The sequence below is a fragment of the Ochotona curzoniae genome, unplaced genomic scaffold (assembly GCF_017591425.1).
Source record: "Ochotona curzoniae isolate NIBS_2020 unplaced genomic scaffold, NIBS_Ocur_1.0 contig_2210, whole genome shotgun sequence".
Taxonomy (NCBI): Eukaryota; Metazoa; Chordata; class Mammalia; order Lagomorpha; family Ochotonidae; genus Ochotona; species Ochotona curzoniae.
Genome location: NW_024465369.1, coordinates 42,869,538 through 42,881,869, shown reverse-complemented (window position 1 = coordinate 42,881,869; position 12,332 = coordinate 42,869,538).

Genomic DNA, 12,332 nt, shown 5'->3' with positions numbered 1-12,332 from the left:
CTGTGAAACAACACATTTGTTATCACAGACCTAGTGAACTAGCAAACTGGTAAACTGCAAAAAAAAACAAACAAAAAAAAAACAGCAACTATCTTTCTGTTGCAATTTATTTTACTTGCTGATTATCCTATTAATCTATACTTGATTTAAATATCTCATTTTGTTGCCAGGACAACCATGAAAATCAAAAGTAAAAGCCAATACTCATAAAATACTATTCTATAAAATACTAACTCCAGAAGATATTGTTAGAATAAAGTAAAAAGAAAACATTGGGGGAAAAAATGATCCTGGGGCTTCACTGAGTTAGACATTCACTGGAGTAAACCAACGGATGAATGATCTTCGTCTCTCCTTCCCTCCATAAATCTACCTTTCTAACAAAAACAAATAAATCACTTTTTAAAAAAAAAAGAAATCTCGGGCCCAGCGTGGTAGCCTAGCAGCTAAAGTCCTTGCCTTGCACACACCAGGATCCCATATGGGTGCTGGTTCTAATCCCGGGAGCCAGCTCCCTGCTTGTGGCTGTGGAAAGCAGTACAGGACAGCCCAAAGCCTTGAGATCCTATACCCATGTGGGAGACCTGAAGGAACTCTGGGCTCCTGGCTTCAGATTAGCTCGCTCTAGCTGTTGTAGCAGCTTGGGGAGTGAATCAACGAATTGAAGATCTTTCTGTCTCTCCTCCTCTCTGTATATCTTTCAATATAAATAAATAAATCTTAAAAAGAAATCTCTGATTTGTTATTAGTTTGCAAGCAGACATTTTGATGGCTACTTCAGACAAGGAGCACAGGCTTCAGCGAGAAAACAGTGTAAGTGAAAGAAGTCAAGCACAGAGCAGCACTCACTATGACTCCACCTGTATGAAAATTCCAGAATAACAAACTCAAGCAACCTGAGATCAACACTTGGCAGGGCAGAGTAGTGGAGGAATGAGTAGTGGCTGGCAGTGGGTAGAGAATTTTCATCAGGAGGAAGCATGCATTTTGGAATTGGAAGTGGTGCTGTACGCAAAGTCTTCGGAATACACAGAGAACCATTCAACTGTATGCTTTTGAAGAATGAGTTTTACAGTACATGAATTATATCTAAATTTTTAACTACCCACATTAAATATACATGTGTAAAATATACATCAAACAGGGACGATTTTAGGATAACAAAAGCAGGAAAGTTTTTCCTATTAGGCTTATTCTATAAGAAGTAAGAGGAGAGAGCTTCAGGTTAAGGGCAACGATCACAGAAGGCAGCATGCAATTCTGCCACATGCAGTGCACTACAGAAAATGTCTACCCAAGTAAAGCACAAATAAAGATCTACTGTTTAAAAACAAGAACAAACAATGCCTCTGGGCATTTACTATGTATACATAATATGTAGCTAATGCATACACACACACATTTATATTAAACTAAAAACCTTACAGAGATTATAGAAAGGGAGAAATGGAGTTTAAGTTACTAAGTTGTAACATTGCAGCTACAGAGAGTACTGATATAAAGATGGGCACGTCAAAGTGCAGAGGAGCAGGGAAAGCAAGCACCTCTCAGACCCTGTTGATTGAAATGAAAGTTACTTTGAAAATCTTTTCACCAATACGTACTAAAGCTAAATAGCACTTCCACTCCAGGGCGCCCAACAGAAACAAGTTCTGGCATGTAGGTAAAATTCATTTACAAATGTTCATAGCTTTACTACTCACTGTCAAAAATTTAGAAGAGCTCAAATGCACATCAATAAAATGGACAACTGCATTGCAACATATTTGTATATACAATACTATTCAGAAATAATAACCATTATGACATCAAAGTTGTGAATTAGTTTAACATAAATATTTATACCAAAAAAACCCAAAATGGTTCAAAAATGAAAACAATCATGATCAAAGAAGGTATTAACAGCAGGGGGCCAGCATTCGGCATGGGCTAACATATCAGATGAGGCTCCTGCACTGTGTTTCAGACAGCCTCAGTTTACGTGCTGGTTCTGCTTCCACTTCCAGCTCCCAGCCAATGTTCTGTATGCACCCGAGAGGGCACAGGTGACGGCTCACATGTGTGAGTCTCTCCAACCAGCTGGATGACCTCAACAGGGTTCTGGAGTTCTACCTTTGACCTACAGCCCCAGAATCATCTCTCTCTCTCTCAGTCTCTCTCTCTCTCCTTCTCCTCCCCCCTGCCCTTTCTCCCTCTTCCTTTTTTCCCCACCCTTTCCTTCCATCTCCTTTCTTCTATCTCTCAAATAAACAAATACAAAGTCATGAGGCACTGCTGCTGGGCAGTAAAAGTATTCCATACCTTAAACTGGAAGAAGGAGGCCCATAAAGAATTTCCTGGCTTTGAATCAGCTCAGCTTCAGCCCTTACACTTATTTGGGAAGTGAACCAGCTCGCTCTCTCTATTTCTCTTTCTTTCTCCATAACACCTGCCTTTGAAATAAAAATAAACAAATCTTTCAAAACAAATGCAAGCACTACATATAGAAAAACCCAGGCACAGGGAGGGCCAGAAAAAAAAAACAAGCAAGCTGCTCTGATTCTTATGTCCATTTACATATGCCTATAAATGGTTAAAAACCAGCCGTCTAGACAAAATACTACCTTATATATGGCATCTGCATTTTCTTTAATATAAACACTTAGCATGGTTGATGTAAACCTCCCAATGTGACTGCCATGAACAGAGCTGGAAAGCAACACTACTTTTGTACTTTTCTCCAATACCTTCTACTCATCATATGTCCAAATTCCTATAAGTATGTAAGCAAGTCACTGGAGCCAGATGTGTGATTCTGTGCTGCAAACAATGTAACTTTATTCAATACCTAAACACTATAGTTTTGTAAAGAACTGTTTATGTTCATATATTTGAAACACCTAGAGAAATAAAAAAAAAAAAATCCAACTATTGCTTCACTCCTCAGATATCCACAACCCTAGGACTCCAGCCAGGTTTCTCACATGTGCAGCAGGGACCCAAGAACTTAAGACATTACTTGCTGGCTCCTGGCATCCATGAATGGGAAGCTGATTAAGAAGCCAAGTAGGGCCCAGTGCGATAACACAGTGGTTAAAGTCCTTGCATTGCACGCACCGGGATCCAATATGGCAACCAGTTCTAATCCCAGTGACCCCATTTCCCATCCAACTCCCTGCTTGTGGTCTGGGAAAGCAGTTGAGGACAAGCCAAAGCCTTGGGACCCTGCACCCGCGTGGGAGACCTGGAGGAGGCTCCTGGCTCCTGCCTTAGGATCGGAGAGTACTGGCCATTGTGGTCACTTGGGGAGTGAACCATCAGACAGAAGATCTTGCTCTCTGTCTCTCCTCCTCTATATATATCAGACTTTCCAAAAATAAATAAATAAATAAATAAATAAAAAAGCAGCAGCAGCAGAGTAGCCAGGCCAGAACCAGCACTCTGACATGGGATAAGGACACCCCAAGCAGTAACCTAACCAGCTGTGCAGCAATAGCTCGTAGTCTACCTATGATTCACTCATCAAACCTTTAACGTGGCTGACCTGACCATTCCCATTTCTCTCTCTCATTTCTACTCTAGGATGAGTTACTTTTTAAAATTTACTTATGCATATACATGTGTATATATATATATACATACATACACACAAATGTGTTTCTCACACTTGTGTCAAAATTCATTGAATTGCAGTTTAGTATATCCAATGGACAACCTTCACTATATCCAAATTATATCCCAATAAAATAATTCTTAAAAACAGCCTCACAAAAAATTTACATTTAATATAAAGGTTAATGCAGAAATATTAAGACTGAATAAAAATTATGAGCTGACTTCCATGTAAAGATCAACTTGTCTTCTGAAACATGATTAAGAGAAATTTTTGGAAAGTTAAACATAATTAATATTCTTCATAAAGTGTCACAAAAACAAATTATGTAAAAATGATCAACCATTAGATGACAGGCTATAATTTTTAAATTAATTATATTTTTAAATTCTAGGTGATGTTCTAACCTTCTAAATGATATGCAGGAAAAGAATGAATCATAATTTCCTTCTTAAAACCTGAAAGGTTATCAAAATTCAGTGTTTAGGTTAGACTTTGTGTTTTTAATGTGATGGTCATAAAGTTGAATTAGTTATATGACAATAAAATAGTATTTTTTGTCATTTAAGTGGTTTAACAACCATAAACAAAAATGAAAATCAGTTTAAATAAACTACTTGCCTCACATACAGGTAAACTTCATTTTTGCAAGGTCTTTTGAACAGTGTGACTATAACATGCCTAATATACAAATGTTAGATAATTAAAGTTGGACTAAAAATAGTAAGAAAAAAATAATAGCGAGGTAGAAAAATGTTTAAAAATCGTATCAATGTGGGCCCGGCGCAATAGCATAGTGGTTAAAGTCCTTGCCTTGCATGCCAGGATCCCATATGGGTGCCGATTCTAATCCTGGCAGCTCCTCTTCCCATCCAGCTCTCTGCTTGTGGTCTGGGAAAGCAGTCTAGGACAGGCCAAAGCCTTGGGACCCTGCACCCGTGTGGGATACTTGGAAGAAGTTCCTGGCTCCTGGCTTCAGATTGGCTCAGCTCCAGCCGTTGCGACCACTTGGGGTGTGAATCATCGGACGGAAGATCTTCCTATCTGTCTCTCCTCCTCTCTATATCTGACTTTCCAATAAAAATAAATCAATCTTTTTAAAAAAAATTGTATAGGGCCCAACGCAATGGCGCAGTGGTTAAGGTCCTCACCTTACACGCCTGGATCCCATATGGGTGCCGGTTCTATCCCAGCAGCCCTGCTTCCCATCCACCTGCCTGCTTGTGGCCTGGGAAAGCAGTCGAGGACAGCCCAAATTTTGGGACCCTGCACCCGCGTGGGAGATGCGGAAGAGGCTCCTGCCTTCGGATCGGCTCAGCTTCAGCCGTTGCGGCCGCCTGGGGAGTGAATCATGGGACGGAAGATCTTCCTCTCTGTCTCTCCTCCTCTCTGTATATCTGCCTTTCCAATAAAAATAAATCTTTAAAACAAATAAAAAATTAAAAAATTGCATCAACGAGGTTTAAAATTCTTCCCTCCAATTTGATTCCTTATGCCCATTATTTCTGCCTAACACATCCAAATTTCACTAGTGGCTACTGATTTATTTCTTTAATAGATTGAATGAGTCTCCATCTTTGAAACATAAACCGTTTCACATATATGGGGTTTTCCTCCCCTTCAGAAATGAGTATTTTTACTTTAAAACTTAAATGGTAGCAAATATCTGGTTTAACATTCAAAGTGTCACTTGAGATACCCACATCCTCTTTGAGGTGCTGAGCACAAGGCCCAGCTCTGCTGCTAATTACAGCTTCCTGCTAATTCACATCCTGGCAATCTGAAGGTGATGATTCTGGCAGTTGGGTCCCTGCCACCTGTGTGAGACACATAACCAGAATTCCTGGCTCCTGGCTAGTCAAGGTGGCTCCAGAGGCTGTGGGCATCTGAGAAGTAAACCAGCAGACACACGATCTCTCTCTTGCAAATGAATTAAATAAATAAAAACTTAAAAATAAATACATAAAATGTGTTTGGAAAAGAAACAGGGCACAAACTAGAGGGAAGACAATTAGGAAGAAAAATTAACCATTCAATGTGAGAAGATCTCCTCTACCAAATAGCAAAATGTATTATATAACTATAATAATAAAGATTATAATTAATTCAGAGTGCTATTAACAGCCTAGAAAGCTCAAACAGTTCTACATACATTAGATATTCATATGACACATCCAACATAGCGCATTGCAACAGCTGCTCCATTCTCACATCTCAAACATAAAATCATTTTTCTTTTACCCAACAGCTCTTCGGATAACAAAGAAACCAAAACAACAGAAAATATTGCCTTATAAGCCCAAACTAAGAGCTATACAAAATGACTCCAACGTGATGCTAAGTTTCACTACATTCCGACATTCACAGACACAACAACTGACAATCCACTTCACTGATCCTCCAAACTTAACATATGCAAAACATCTCTGAACCCCAAATGTGCTGTCCTCAGCTGTACCCAATGTGGTAATGACAACTCTAATGTTCCACTTGAAGTAACTGGGCCAATTGCATTAGGCTTCCTGAATTTGTCAGTAAATTATCTCTCCAGCCTCTATATTTCCAACAGAATTAAGTTTAAGAACAAGGTCAAATTCAGGTCATGGTTAAACTGAATACTCAGTTATGGTAATTACAACCTAAACTCTGCACTATCTCACTGAAGAAGCATAGTTTAACATAAAATAAACATGCTATCCTAAAATTTTGGAGGTTAGAAATCCAAACCAAATTTGGCAGAGCTAAGGCCGTGGCAGAAATCATTCTTTGTTTTCTCCAGCTTTCAGATGCCCCTTCCTTGCCTCATGAACTGCATGCCAATTACCTGTCTCTGCTTCTGAAGTCACATCCCTGATTGTGACTTGGACCCATATGCCTTCTTCTAGTAAGTCCCTTTAACTTAATTCCATCTGCAAAAGTCGTTTTGGCCATAACAGGTAATGTTCACAATCCTCAGACATACGACCATGAACATCATTAGGCAGTGATTCTGCTGCCCTAGGCACCCCAAAATTATTCATTTCCTCATCATCCATTCAACTAATGGTTTTAACACTACTACTACGCCTTACCCAAATTGAAAGTCTAAAAAATATTGCAAAATAACAATTTCCTAAAGTATAGTAACACTGGTAAGTCTAAAATTCAAGTAACAATAAAGGCAGCAAAATATGCTCAAATCTTTCCTACTTGCATTTTTCAAAGTACAAAGTTGTTTTAGTAAAAGCCTCAAATAATGTCAGACGAATTTCTATGGTTTCCCTTCTGTCATCATTCAATCTCAATGATTTCTGCAGAATAAATGTAATTTTAACAATTGTAATAATTATTCTTTTTTATGCATACTGTCACAATTTTGGCCACTGGGAGCTCTTCTGAGCTGGTTCCTTTGTTCTTTGACATGAATCCATTAATCTTTGAAGGGTCCCTGATTTTTGCCATAATTAGCTGTCTTACGGCCACCTTGTACTTTCCTTGACCCACATTTCACATCAACCATTTCTCCAAGGAAGGAAATACTATTAGAGGACACAACCCTAGTGCCATGTATAATCACGGTTGTTCGGGTGAAATTGTTTCTAAGCTAATTCAATGGACAGGGTTATAAATTTAACATTCACAACCTTATTTTATATTTGTAATGTAATTTCAATATGACAAAGTCTTACTCCTTTTATTATTGTACATATTTAATGTATAATATTGCTCAATTCTTATTTTAATAGTCATAGATTGTTTTATCTAATCTTATAAAGAAGAGAATATCAACCTAACAATAACAATTTTATTTTGTAAAAGTTAAATGACCACCTAGGAAGATTTTTGTAGACAGAGCTAAACTTACCATAAAACTTACTATAAAAATCACAGAACCTAGATTAGCTAATATTTTTGAAACAGAAAAATAAAATTGGCAAGAAGAATCACTCTACTCAAAGTGAATTCTTCCCCATTATAGCTACGACAATTAAGATAGCACCGTAATAGTAGAGGAATAGACACAGAGCAATGAAATAGAACCCAGAGGTCAGGAACTGATCCATACAAAGATACCAAACTGATTTTTGACAAAGACAAAAGTAATTCCACAGAGAAAACATAATCTTTCCAACAATAATGCTAGAGCAACTGAATATTCATAGGTTAAGAAACAACAAAAACCTCAAATTTTTCATAAAGACTGACTAAAATAGAGTACAGATTTAAATGTAAAGTACAAAAACTATACAACTGTCAGGGACATCTTTAGCCAGTGGGGCTGAGTGAAGAGTTCTTCCACTTAACACCAAAAATATCACCCATAAAAAGACAACTGTAGAAGTTATCGCATAAAAATGAAAAAATATTTGCTTTCCAAGATCCAGTGAAAGAAAAACCAAGGGAAAGGGGAAACCATTGACTGTGAAAAACTGTTTATAAACCACGTATCTGACAAAGGACCTAAATTTAGGAATAACAAAGAAATGTCAAAACTAAAAACTAAAAAATATGAAGAGGAAGAACAATTCAATTAGAAAGTAAGAAAAGGGTTTGACAAAACCTTTCACTGAAAAAGACCAATATACAGCAAATAAGCATATAAAAAGACACTCAAACATCATGTTTTATTGGAGAAATGCAAATCAAACCACACATATTACATGCCTATCACAATATTAAAATATTTTGTAAAAGGGAGTAACACCCAATACTGAGAAGAATATGGGAAACCAGAGCACACATGTGTGGGGATTTACATGATATATTCAAAGTAAAACGAGTGTAATTTCTTAGAAAACTAAACATACGTGCCGCATCCTATCATTTATTCCACAGAAATTAAAATGCCTGTTAACACACACAAAAAAAAATCTGTTTACAGTAGTTTTATTTCTGATAGTCAAAAACAGAAATGGCCATAATTTCCTTAAACAGGTGTATCATTAATTGTGTTATATGTGTACTCGAAATAATACTCAGCAATAAAGAGATATGAATAGTATAAGAGATGAATGAATCTCAAGAGAATTATGCTGGGTTTAAAAATCTCAAAAAGTTATAAAATTCTATTCATATGACACTTTTAAAAGGACAAAAGTATAGATGAAGACTGGATTAATATATGTAAGGAAAGATAGAAATGGTGACTATAAGAGCAGCCAAATTTGGGACCTGGCGCAGTGCCAGGCTTATCCTCCACCTTGTGGTGCTAGCATCCCATACAGACACCAGCTAGTGTCCCAGCTGCTCCATTTGCAATCCAGCTCTCTGCTAACGGCGTGGGAAAGCAAGAGAGGATGGCCCATGTCCTTGGCACCCTGCACCCACATGGAGACCCAAAGAAGCTCCTGCCTCGCAGCTTCAGATCAGCTCAGCTCTGGCCATTGCCACTATCTGGGGAGTGAACTACCAGATGGAACATCTTCTCTGTCTCTCCATCTCTCTGAAAAAAAGCTGACTTTCAAACAACAAATAAATCTTAAAAAAAAAAAAAACTAGACAAATTGATCCTTACAAAAGAAATAATTTATAATTTGTGGTGATGGTAAAATAAACATAACACCACCACATAGAACACACTGCATATATGATCCTAGCGCAGTGGCCCAGCAGCTAAAGCCCTCACCTTGAATGTGTCAGGATCCTATATAGGCACTGGTTCTAATCCTGGCTGCCCCATTTCCCATCCACCTCCCTGCTTGTGGCCTGGGAAAGCAGTTGAGTATGGCCCAAAGCCTTGGGACCCTGCACTAGCATGGGAGACTCGGAAGAACTCCAAGCTCCTGCAGGGCTTTGGATTGGCACAGCTCCAGCTGTTATGGCCACTTGGGGAGTGAATCAGCAGATGGAAGATCTTGCTCTCTGTCTCTCCTCCTCTCTAACTGATGTTGCAACAAAATACAAAAAAAATGCATATAAGATTGCATATGAAACTGGTGAAACCTGAACTAAATCCACAGATTGTTTCAATTTCCTGCTTGTGACAGTTACCATGGTTACAACCTACAATTACCACGAAACAAAAAAAGGTCTTTAAAACATCATCAAATAAGGCTTAAAGTATCTTTGTCACTCTTTTCAACCTTAGAACTCATTCTACTAAAAACTACCATTAAAAAGTGTCATCTTTGTATCAGAGAGCTAGTTACATTTACTCAGTTGGTCCCATTTGTTTTGTTTAGTAGCAGGAATTTCATACTAAATTGAGTTTTTTTTTTTTAAATAAGTAATCCAGTTACATGGTTCAAGAGTTACACTAGGATTAGGCATTTGCCATAGTTGTTGAGCCATAGGTGGGATGCCTTGGCCTAACATTGCAGTGCCTAGGTTTGAGCCTCCTTCTAACGTGACCTTGGGAGGAAATATCTGTTGGCTCAATTAGTTGGCTCCTGCCATGTAGGAGACCTGGACTAAGTCCTGGATCCAGCCTGGCCCAGTCCCAGTTGTCATGGGCATTTGGAGAGTGAACAAGCAGATGAGTAATCACTGTCTCCCTTATCTTCTGTCTATCCCTTAATTATTTTATCTAAATGTATCAAAGTATGGAAGTCTTGCTCCCCTTAGCAGTTCTCCTCCATTCCTTTTCCCCTCTCACCCTTCAGAAGTAAACTTCCAGAATTTCTTCAGCAAAGAATTGTTTCACTTTTTCTTTAAAAAATTCAACACATATATTATTCTGTGTGGTATGTTTCACCCATTTTATTTCGGAATAACAATAAGATATTTTCTAATATTTCAGAGAAATGGAATTTAAAAGTTTCAATTGTTCAAAATATTTTAAAATCCAGGCAGTTCTTTTATGACATGTATTTCTATGAAGAAGGTTCCTCATGCAACTTCTCCTTATTGTGACACATACAGAACATCCTCATTCTTTCTAAAAAATGCTTTCTATTCAATCTGAGGATATACCATAGTTCACTCAATTTTCTCTACAAAATACTTGGCTGCAAAATCACAATACAATGCATAACCTGGTACATGTGGAATTTCTGAGTCTGGAATACCTGTGGTATACACTTTTAGAAGTATACTCATATTATTTGATTCTGACAAATTCTCCTCCGTAAATATTGTGTTATTTGCAATTCTTCCAGGAATTACTAATGACTCTCCAGAAGGAAGTTTTTGAACTTCTGTTATGTCCCCTAAGGTGATAATTTAGAAGCAAGTCATTACTATAATTTTTCACTTTAATGGTGTTGAACCATTAATAGTGTTGAATGGTATCAAATAGTATTTTCAAGTGCTTAAATGTTATTTGTAAATTTTTTTCTGTGCTCCATCTTTTCATGCCCTTTGCACGTTTTGTTGTTGTTGTTTGTTTGTTTGTTTGTTTTGGTCACACTGTTGTGCTTCCCTCTTATTTTCTCCAATATGTACACATGGAACTATAAGAAATTAGAGTTAACATATACAATTAACCCTCTTTGATATGATTTACAAAAAAAGATTTTAGCATTACATATTTGTCTTTATTATACTTTTCACTTTGCAAATTTCCTTATACAGTCATATTTATCAGTGTTTATTGATGTAGTTTAGATTTTGCACACAGAAAGATTTTCAAGTCAAGGTTTGGTCTCCATGCACACTTTTGTTCAATTTAAACATTTATCTATTTATTTTCACAGCAGGGTGACAGAGAAGCAGAGAAGGAGGGAGGAGGGTGCACCTTCCATCTGCCACTTTCATTCCCAGATCGTAATAGCCCAGGGTTATATCAGCCCAAAGCCAACAGCCTGGATCTCCACCAAAGGTCTCCCACATGAATGACATGGGCCCAAGTACTTCGACAATCCTCCACTGCTTTCCTGGGAACATTAGTAAGGAATTGAACCAGAAAGGAGTAGCCAGGATACAAACTAGCAATCTTTTTTGAGACACCAGTGTCACAGTGGTAGCTTAACCTACTATATGCAAAGCTGAAGCACATGTTTTGCTCTATTTTTAACTGATCTTTATGTCTGGGTTACATATTCATCAGCTTCATCCTTTTCAAGTAGTGTTTCAGGTAACTCAGCATCATTTAAGAGAATTCCCATTCTTATTTTTAAGATGTAAGATACTACCTTTAGCAAGGAAAATATCCATATATTTTCCACTGATCTATTTATTCATCCACTAGTTCATTCTATTTTATTTTAATACCCAGTAGAAAACTGTCTATTTTAAAGGCAGAGAGAGTATATGTTTCCATTCTCTAGTTCATCCTTCAAAAGCTCACAACAGAAAGGGATAACCTAGGGACAAGCACACGATCTTGGTCTCTCCTGTTTGTGTCATGAATCTGATCATCTGAACATCATCACTGCCTTCTAAGGTCTGCATTAGCAGGATATGGGAGCCAGGAATTGAACCTACATGCTTCCATGTGGGATGTAGGCGTCAACAACTAGACTAAATGCCTGCTCCCACACACTGCTTTTTATTCCAGCATGTTCATGACTATGTTTCCTACTTTAGACTTATTTAGAATCATCTAGTTCCAGGACGGAGGAGGGACATTGACATTCTTCTCTGGAATCTCATTAAATTTATAAATAAACTTGAAATTGACATATTGATGATGAGTCTTCACATTCAAAAACATGATGCATTTTCCATATAGTTTATTTTTGTGTTCCACAGACAAGAATAAAGGTTAAAAACAAAAGTATTTTTGTTATTTCTGCCTTTATAAATAAGTCTTACTGCTAAGTTCTTCAAAGCACAGAATGCCAAGGACATGTAGTGTTATTAAGAATTTGCTGAATGAATA